Source organism: Sapajus apella, unplaced genomic scaffold (assembly GCF_009761245.1).
Source record: "Sapajus apella isolate SASKATOON/1434 unplaced genomic scaffold, GSC_monkey_1.0 scaffold209, whole genome shotgun sequence".
Lineage (NCBI taxonomy): Eukaryota > Metazoa > Chordata > Mammalia > Primates > Cebidae > Sapajus > Sapajus apella.
In genome coordinates, this window is record NW_022437149.1 from 14761 (window position 1) to 25124 (window position 10364).

The 10364-nt window shown below is 40.7% G+C and overlaps 2 pseudogenes across 1 annotated transcript; one reads left to right on the top strand and one right to left on the bottom strand.

The window, feature by feature from the left end:
• Nucleotides 1–5954: 5954 nt before the first annotated feature.
• On the bottom strand, nt 5955–7241 carry LOC116544186 (annotated as a pseudogene).
• A 1375-nt stretch (nt 7242–8616) lies between these two features.
• On the top strand, nt 8617–9835 carry LOC116544200 (annotated as a pseudogene). The gene has a single exon (XR_004265856.1). The product of XR_004265856.1 is annotated as a probable ribosome biogenesis protein RLP24 pseudogene (transcript).
• Nucleotides 9836–10364: the final 529 nt, after the last annotated feature.

Here is a 10364-nt window from a genome sequence, read left to right on the forward strand (position 1 = left end):
AAAAAAAAAAAAAAAAAAAAAAAATAGCTGCCATGCACACAAACCCAAAAATGATGGTGAGACAAAGAGAGGATAAAGGCATAAATATTCTTATTGAAAAGAATTGAAAGAACAGGAAGCACATAGCAGTCACTTGTCATAGCAATTCTGTCGGGGAACACATCACCATTCCTCTGTGAGGGCCCACTCCTGCACTCACCGAAGTGGCCCTCCATTCCTCTTCCCTCTCCTTTCTGGGTTCTAAGCTCTTCCTTTTAAGTTATCTTTTCTTTTCTGTAAGACATTGCCCATATTTGCAGGTCAGTATCAACCTGCTTCCTGACTATAACAGTTTGAAGACTCAGAGGCCTCTTTTTATTTTCAACTGTCTCTGTCCCTTTCGGTACAAGGTAAGATAATTATTTCAAAAAATGTATGGACCAAAAAGTTAGCCGGGCATGGTGGCAGGTGCCTGTAATCCCAGCTACACGGATGGCTGAGGCAGGAGAATTGCTTGAACCCAGGAGGCGGAGGTTGCAGTGAGCTGAGAGTGAGACTCTGTCTCAAAAAAAAAAAAAAAAAACTATATAGACTTCTTCTCTATCAATTTATAACCCATTCCAGTAAACAAAAGCCACACTGATAAATCACTCTAAGACAGGTCACTCTCTGCCTTGGACCAAGAATAAAAATACTGGGTAACAATGCTCTTACGTGTCTTAGAAGCCTTCTCTAACAGAAAAGGTCTAAGAAACACGTCCTTAGGATTTTTAGTAGAGTTTTTATCTAGCTGAGAGAGCTCAGGAGGCATTATCTTAAATCTTTCTGAGGTCTTAACAAAGGTCTACAGCTGTAATCTTGAAATCTTGACCCTAAGGGCATACTTTTAGTGACAGAGCCCTGAATTTGATCTTTGCTCTGATGTGATTTATTACTTTGACAGTCTTTTAGTAGAAGAGAATGGAGATGAGAAACAGTTTTATTTTCAAACCTAAAAAATCTGGCTAAGAAATGTGTTTTCTCTAGATCTTGGTTGAAGACTGAGCATTCACTTCTTTAGTTCATCACCATCTCTACCTTACCACATGCAGGTAAAAGAAACCAGCTAGTACATGCAACGTCCTAGGTGGATACTTCCTTGGCCACCTTATCACGAGCTGACGCACTGCTGCTTCCTGACACCATATCACATAAGTGACCTGTTTTCTAGCTTCCAGTAAAAAATGTGCTACTTGTCCTTCAAAGAATTTCTTAGAGGCCCTTCCAGATTCTTCTCATCACCTGGTCCCCAAACCAATGCCACACATTTTAGGTTTTTTTAAAATCATCAGCCTTTCATAGTATCAATCTCTGGTTTTGGTGATAAATTGCAGTGTGCGAACCACTCCAAAACTTAGCAGTTTAAAGCAATTACCATTTTCTTATTTGTCCTGGTTCTGTGGTTGACTGGGCTAAGGTGAGCGGTCTCCCACGGGGTACCTCAAGCAGTTAGATGATAGCTAGAGCTGGAATTGCCTGAAGATTTGACTATGATGCTGGGACAACCTGGTTTCTCTCACTCTCCAGACAGACTCAGGTGGTCTCTACCAAGTCTCTTCAGTGAGTCGCTGCACTTGTTACAAGGCAGGTCGGGGTCCCAAGTGCAAATGTTCCAAGAGACTGTAGAAGTTGCAAGGCTTCTGTAACCCAGCTCTGCAAGACAGACAACCCCAGCTCCACAGCACTCGATTGGTCCAGGGAGTCACAGGGCCGGACTGGACTCAAGCACAGTGAAAATAGACTCGAATTCTTAGAGAAGCACGATCAAGGACACGCGGCAAAAGATCCTGCATTTCAAACAGGTGCGGTGTATGGTACATCAATTACATCTCTACCGGGTGTTTTGTTTTTGTTTCACATTTTCGCCAGGCTGGAGTGCAGTGGCTCAATCTCGGCTCACGGCAACCTCCGGCTCCCAGGTTCAAGCGATTCTCCTGCCTCAGCTTCCCGAGCAGCTGGGATTACAGGTGTGCACCACCACGCCCGGCTAATTTTTATGTTTTTAGTAGAGACGAGGTTTCACCATGTTGGCCAGGGTGGTCTTAAACTCCTGGCCTCAGATAAACCACCCACCTCGGCCTCCCAAAGCGCTGAGATTACAGGTGCAAGCCACTGCACCCAGCAACAAAGTTGTTTTTAAAGGGCATGTTTGATGGAAGGTATGCAATTATATGCATCTCTGGACATAAGTTGCTGTCAGGTGGGCAGTGGTCAGGATTTACTTGTCATTCCCTCTTCGTGCATGCACTTAGCTGTTTTCCCATTGACATTTGCACTGAACAACTACACTCTCTCAATGTTTCAGTCAATAAACCAGTTAATAACCAGTTGAAAAAGAAATCTAAATTCTGGTTGTTGTTTGAAATCTTTCAGTGATAAGCTCTTCTAAGATCGAAACATTGTGAACACGAAGATCTGCAGAATGGTTTTCAACAGTTTGGAAACAGCCCCAGCAGCAGTAGTGAGGCACCCTTTCAGAAAATGTCCTGTGATGTCACAGACCACACTATCATGCTTAAAAACAGAGTCTGAAAGGGATTCAGAAGAATTACACTCTAAGTCAAAATAAGTTTTAGTAAAATTTAATATCGGAGATGAACATGGGAGGGAGGCACTAGACAGAAAAGCTAGCTGACACTCCAAACATGTCACTGTTATTTCACAACAGGACAGTAAATATTTAGGTTGAACAATATGAAAGTGTCATTCTTATAGATCCAAACCATCAAATGGCGAACAACTTCCTGATCTGCAGCCTAATGGGTCCTACAGAATACTGAGGAAAGATTTCCTAACTTGGATAGCCCAGCACAGAAGGCTCTTAAACAGAAAAATGGATAGCATGGTATTTATCTGTCAAGATGAAGTGAGAGAAGTTAAATTATATATTATTGTCCAAGGACAGAAAAGGCTTAGGAACTTAGCACTGTGTGAGTCTATGATGATTCTGTGCTGTATACTGAAATTGTGTATTCATGATTATGGACCACTTCAAAATGGTAGCAAAATTACCACCACCCTACTTCTCCCCTACTTTTCAGAAAGTTTATACTTTCCTGTAATTAGTACCTTCTTTTTATGAAGAACATGAAGTGTTTCTCAGTCTTATCTTCGCTTGGCCTTTTCTTTACTAATTAGCCTTCTATCATTAATAGTTCCATTTTCCTTCCTACTGAAAGGCATCATTTCTTTTTTCTTTCTTACTCACTGTCATTCTCGAACTTTCCACACCTGGTAATAACATGAGTGCATTACACAGGTATTTTTGCTTATCAAATAATCTATCTTGGAAATGTACAGTAACAAAGGAAATCATTGAATGGCCACTAATGAATGGTTTGTGTCTGAGTATGATAAAAAGAATTCATAAATTTTTCTAGAATCAAGGTAGTGAGAAAATGTTCTTTCCTATGGTGATTGAATAGAAGAGACTTTACCCTTGATTGGCTACAAACAAACAAAGAATCCTGGAGGAGAATCTGTAATCTCAGCAGCCTCTGAAAAGTCACTGGACCAACTGCTTTAGCGACTGTCATGAACGGTGCAATCACGGCCATTGATAAAGAGGGCAGTTAAATCCTATGATGAGGTAACGAAGTAATGTGTAGTGAGACTGCTGTTGTCAAAGTGGTGTCATGAGGAAGAAGAAACAGAAGAAAACTTCATGAATAGAAAAAAACGTTTTTAAAAAAAAAACATAAAATTATACATAGGTTGGGAACAAGATCATTTTGTCAATCCTAAGTTTCTGTGTACACAAATTGTTAGAGAAAAATACTTTTTAATCATTCCATTTGTAAAGTCATCAGAGAAGGAAAATACAATCTCACGTTCTAATATTTCACGTATGTAATCTAAGCTGGTTTTCTCTTCTATTCTCAGTAAAAGCAGAGAGTAGCCATCAAAAACAACAAAAGAGAAAAGACAAAAAGAATAGACGCGGAGGCGAAGAGATAAGCCTTCGATGTGATAATTACTGTTGTATTTAGCAATCGTCTATTTTATACATGTGACCCACTTATTGAATGAACAGAATTCATATATTACAATCAGGAAAGAGCTTTATTCTCCAACCAGAGCCTCCATACCCTTGGACAACTTCTCAGGCAAATCATTTAGCTCTTCTAATAAATTCAAGCTACATTAAGTCTCATTTGACTATCAGAAAAAGTTTAATCCAACTAAATCAAAATGCTATTCATATAACCAATTCATTTTTTATTTTAAGTTTTTTTTTTGAGATGGAGTCTCACTTTGCTGCCCAGGCTGGATTGCAGTCCACGATCTCGGCTCACTGCAGCCTCCACCACCCGGGTTCAAGCGATTCTCCTACCTCAGCCTCCCGAGTAGCTGGGATTACAGGTGCCTGCCACCCATCCAGCTAATTTTTGTTTTCTTCTGCATGCAGCTCTCACAAACCAGCAGTGGGGAAGTGATGCAGCCCTCCAGCCTCGGGAGATAGGGAATTCGAAGGAAAGGGAAAAGCCTTCCTCCGGCACTACTGTTATCTGGCCATGATTTTATGTGGAAGATACCTGGGATGGTTATGTGATGTATCAACTTTGCTGTTATTCAACCAAACACTAATCTAGATATTTACTGAAGGTATTTTGTAGATTTCATTAAAGTCCATAGCCAGTTGATTTTAAGTAAAGGGAAGTATCCTAGATTATCAAGGTGAGATCGGTTCAATATCAGTTGAAAGATCTTAAGAGTGGAATTAAGGCTACCCTGATTAATATGAATTTCTACCTATAGACAGCAGCTTCAGCAACTTCGGCTTTTGCTAGAGAGTCCCAGCCTGCCCCTCCTGGCAGCCTGCCTTATGGATTTTGGAATTGCCTAGTCATGAGCCAATTCCTTACAGGGTCTTGCTTTGTTGCCCATGCTGGAGTGCAGTGGCACAATCACGACTTACTGAAATCTTGAACTCCTGGGCTCAAGTGAGTCTCCAGCCTCAGCCTCCTGAATAGGTAGGACTATAGGCAGGCACCACCACACCCAGCCAATTTTAAGTTTTTTGTAAGGATCAGAGGGGTCCCAGTATGTTGCCCAGGCCAGTCTTGAACTCCTGGCTTCAAGCAATCCTCCTGTCTTGGCCTCCCAAAGCGCTAGGATTACAGGCATGAGCCACTGCAGTAAATCTTTTTTCTTTTCTTTTTTTTTTTTCTTGAGACGGAGTCTCACACTGTCGCCCAAGCTGTAGTGCAGTGGCATGACCCTGTCGGCTCACTGCAATCTCTGCCTCCCGGGTTCAAGCAGTTCTCCTGCCTCAGCCACCCAAGTGGCTGGGACTGCAGACGTGCGCCACCACACCTAGATAATTTTTTTTTTTTTTTGTATTTTTAGTAGAGGTGGGGTTTTACCTTGTTGGCCCGGATGGTCTCGATCTTTTGACCTCGTGAGCTGCCCAACTTGGCCTCCCACAGTGCTGGGATTACGGGCATGAGCCACCACACCCGTCCTGCAGTAAACCTTTTAATACAGTTGTGCATCGCTGAATGACAGGGATATGTTCTGATAAATGTAACCTTAAGCAACTTTGTGGTTATACAAATGTCATAGATCGTATTTACACAATTCTAGATGGAATAGCCTACTACACACCTGGGCTATATGGTGTAGACAATTGCTCCTAGGCCACAAACCTGGACTGCATGTTACTTTAGGCAATTGTAACAAAATGACACATATTTGTGTGTCTAAATGTATCTAAACATAGAAAAGATACCATCAAAATACAGTATAAAACATTAAACGTGGTACACTTGTATTAGGGCTCTTACCACGAATGGAGTTTGCAGGACTGGATATTGCTCTGCATGTCAGTGAGTGGTGAGTGAATATGAAAGCCTAGGACATTATTGTAAATTACCATAGATTTTATAAACACTGTGTATGTAAGCTACACTAAATTCATTTTTAAATTTTTTTTCCACAGTTTTCATAAAAGTTTACTTCATGATTGGTGGGTAGTGCATTTAAACGTTAAACACACTTAAATAATGTATAGGTGACTGCATGGCTGCAGCGTATTGGTAACTAGATACATAACCAATTCAACTAGAAACCAGCTAATGAGCAACTGTCTAAATATTTAAAATATCGCCCTGATTTAGATACTTTGTTTTGATCACCTTCTTTGTGGGGAGAGCCTGCTGATCACAATGGAAATATATTAAAGCCAAATCTTCTGATATCCGTTCCCAAGGTTTCTTTCCACTGGATTGTCTCCAACTCCAGGATAAACCCAAGTGTTTGGCCTCCTGCATTAATGTGCTTCTTATCGAGCAGAGCAGAAAGTGTAAGCTTCACAGCAGGCCTCAGAGTCTGAGTGTAAATGAAGTCTCTTCTTTCCACTCCAATTAAATTAGAGTTGTTGACTTTTGCAAAAATGGAAGCTGCGAAATGCAACCGATATGTAGCGGCAATGACAAAATGAATGCAGTCGGACCTGATGGCCAAGCAAGGGTTACCAAAGTGTCAGGATTGCCACATACCTTCTAATAAGCCGAGCCTCCAAATTCTGTCCCATTATAGTTATTAGTGTGTAGCTGGAAGTCCCCATCCGGTAACCCGCTGCAGAATTATTCCTGTCAGCTTTGACTTGGCTCTGTCAGTGGTCATCTGGTACCCAGCAAGCCGGCCCTCATAACCAAAGACAGCTGAACCACAGATTTCATGTCCAACAAACTCAAAATTAATATCACAAGCAAGGTTTATAGACTCCCTCTTGCAAGAGGACTTGATTTTACCACTTTCGTTTCCTGTGGTTGGTAAGAAGGCAGTACCAAATGTTAGTTTCAAACCTTGACAGATCTGGTCCAATTGTGACTTCTGTCCCCAGAGTATTGTTCTCAGTGTCCCATTTTCCTGGGACAGTCACGCCATCCTCACACCATTTATATTTGGTTTCCAAGACCCCAAGAGTTTTTCCAGTGTCCGTATTAGATGAACCAGATGTTAAGAATCCCACACCCACTGCATGACTTTGTTCTTACATCCAGTTTGACCAACCCTAAACCAAATCCTTTGTTAAAAATATCTCTGGCGGCTTTGCCAAGGTTGACATATGATGAAGAAATACACGTTGGCCACATGCAGGTCTACTCATCGGTTGCCATGGCGAGGCCACAGTAAGAGGTGATCTGGTGCCTCCTCAGGAGGACCACAAGCACCACTCCACTTTCAGCGGAGGCTGCTCGGCCAGCTCTCAGTCAGGCCTCAGCTGCCATAAAGTGAAGCCTCTTTCTCCAATAATAAATTAACCTTAGCTTATTCTAACATTTTACTTTATAAACTTTGTAGTTGTTGTTGTTAACTTTTTTTTAGGTTCAGTGGGTACACGTGCAGGCTTGTTACACGGCTAAATTGCATGTCGCTGCGGTTTGGTATACAAATGATTTCGTTACCAGGTATCAGCACAGTTCCCAATAGGTAGTTTTTTCCAGCCTCACCCTCCTCCCAGCCTCCACTCTCGATAGGTCTCAGTGTCTTTTGTTCCACTCTGCATCCCTGTATACTGAACATCTAGCTCCCACTTATAAGTGAGAACATGTGGTATTTGGTTCTCTGTTTCTGCATTAGTTTGCTTAGGATAATGGCCTTCAGCTCCATCCATGTTGCTGCAAAAAACATGATTTTTTATGGCTGTGTAGTACTCCATGGTGTAGATGTACCACATTTTCTTTATCCAGTTCGCTGCTGATGGGCATGTAGGTTGATTCCGTGTCTCTGCCATTGTGAATGGTGCTGCAATGAACATGCACATGCATGTGCCTTTTTGTTAGAGCAATGTGTATTTCCTTGGGTATACACCCAGAGGTGAGATTGCTGGATTGAATGGTAGTTCTGTCTTACATTCTTTGAGAAATCTCAAAACGACTTGACTTTTTTGTATTAACACACAGCTTAAAACACAAATGTATTGTACAGCTACACAAAAATTTTTTTTCTTTATATCCTTATTCTATAAGGTTTTTTATTTAATTTTTTTTACTTTTTAAATATTTTTGTTAAAAACTAAGACACAGGCACATACATTAGCCTGGGCCTACGCAGGGTCAGCATCATCAGTATCACTGTTCTACTTCCTCATCATGTCCCACTGGGAGGTCTTCAGAGGCAATATGACACATGAAGCTGTCCTCTGCTGTGATAATACCTTGTTTTGGAAAACCTCCTGAAAGGACTGCCCGAGACTGTTTTACAATTAACTAATTTTTTTATAGATAAGTAGAAAGAATGTACTCTCAAATAACAATAAAAAATATGATAGCCGGGCGCGGTGGCCCATATCTATAATCCCAGCACTTTGGGAGGCCGAGGCAGTTGGATCACCTGTGGTCAGGAGTTTGAGACCAGCCTGGCCAACATGGTGAAATCGGTCTCTACTAAAAATACAAAAAGTTAGCCAAGCATGGTGGCATGTGCCTGTAGTCCCAGCTACTCAGGAGGCTGTGGCAGGAGAATTGCTGGAACCTGGGAGGTGGAGGTTGCAGTGAGCCAAGATCACGCCATTGCACTCCAGCCTGGGCAACTAGAGAGAAACTCCATCTCATTAAAAAAAAAAAAAATTAGACTTCCTCCCAAGAGTGACGTTTGGTCAGTGGGAACCCACGTGGGTTCAACAGGCATATCGAGGAGTGTTATTTCTGTTTGGGGCCCATCTACCCTGGCCACGGCATGATGTTTGTCCACAACAATTGCAAGGTGTTCAGATTTTATGAATCTAACTGTCAAAAAAACTTTAAAACAAAAAAGAAAGTCACAGACTTTAAAAAGAAGAGCAATCCCCACAAAGTTAGGTGGACCAAAGCATTCTGGAAAGCAGCTGCTAAAGAGCTTACAGTGGATAATTCATTTGAATTTGAAAAGCATAGAAATGAACCTATCAAATACCAGCGAGAGCTATGGAATAAAACTATTGATGCAATGAAGAGAGTTGCAGAGATCAACCAGAAACGCCAAGCTGCATTTATAATGAACAGATTGAAGAAAAACAGAGCTACAGAAAGTTCAGGATATCAAAGAAGTCAAGCAAAACATCCATCTTATCTGAGCCCCTCTTGCAGGCAAACGGAAGCATTTGGAAGAGAAAATGGTACAGCAGTTGCAAGAGGATGTGGACATGGAAGATGCATCTTAACCATCTCTGTAACCATTTCTTTTATGTACATTTGAAAATGCCCTCTGGACACTTGGAACTGCAAAGTTATTAGTTTATTTTTTACATAAGGTCACTTAAATGAAAAGTGATTAAAATATATCTTTCCTCCATTGCCATCTACAAAACATCAGATATTACGAATGTTACATCGCATTTCAGTGTTAAATCTCCACTGATAGAGGTACTTATGTAAATCATGAAAATTCTGCTTGTAACTATAGAAGTGAATTGTGGCTGTAAAACAGTTATGTCATTTGGATAATGGCAGAGAGCAGCATTTTGTATAACTAATGGCAAAAATTCATGGTTAGTGATGTATAAAATAAAATATTCTTTGCCCTAAAATATTCCCTGTACTAATGTTATAGAAGGGCGGATACAACAAGGAACTAACAATTTGTATGACAGTGTCAAATATTATTTTGATTTTAGTATTTCCTGTTTTGGTTTATTTGCATCTCAGAAGAGCATAATGATATTGTTTGATGAAGCCTAATTATGCTAAACTGTTTTGACCTGGTTTAACCCTTCTGATAGGTAGTTTTAGATGTTGGGGATGAGAACTGAATAATCTTTGCCTGGAGTGACACTACACTCCAGAATTTCCACTTTGGAGAATACTCAGTTCCAACTTGTGATTCCTGGTAGAACAAACTTTATTTTTCTAGCCTACCAATGATCTAGAAGCAGAGTGCCTTTTTTTTTTTCTTTTTTTTTTTGGGCTGGGGTTTCTCCATGTTAGTCAGGGTGGTCTTGAACTCCCAACCTCAGGTGATCCACCCGCCTCAGCCTCCCAAAGTGCTGAGATTACAGGTGTGAGCCACGAATCTCAGTGCCTTTTAAAAGCTATGCGGTTTTCTTTTAAAAAGCTCCTGTTTTTGAAAAGTAGAATTTATGGGTACAACATCTGTTTGTTATTTGCACATCAAATAAAGCCATTTAAAAAGTAAAAAAAAAAAAAAATTATAATATAGTAAATACATAAATCAATAACAGAGGCATGTATATCATCAGGTATTATGTATCATACATAACCATATGTGCTATAGTTTTTACACGACCGGCAATGAAGTAGGTTTGTTTACCCCAGCATCACCACACACACGAGTAAAGTGTAATGTATTGTGCCATGATATTATCACAGCTCTGATGTCCCTAGAGATAGGATGTCACTAGG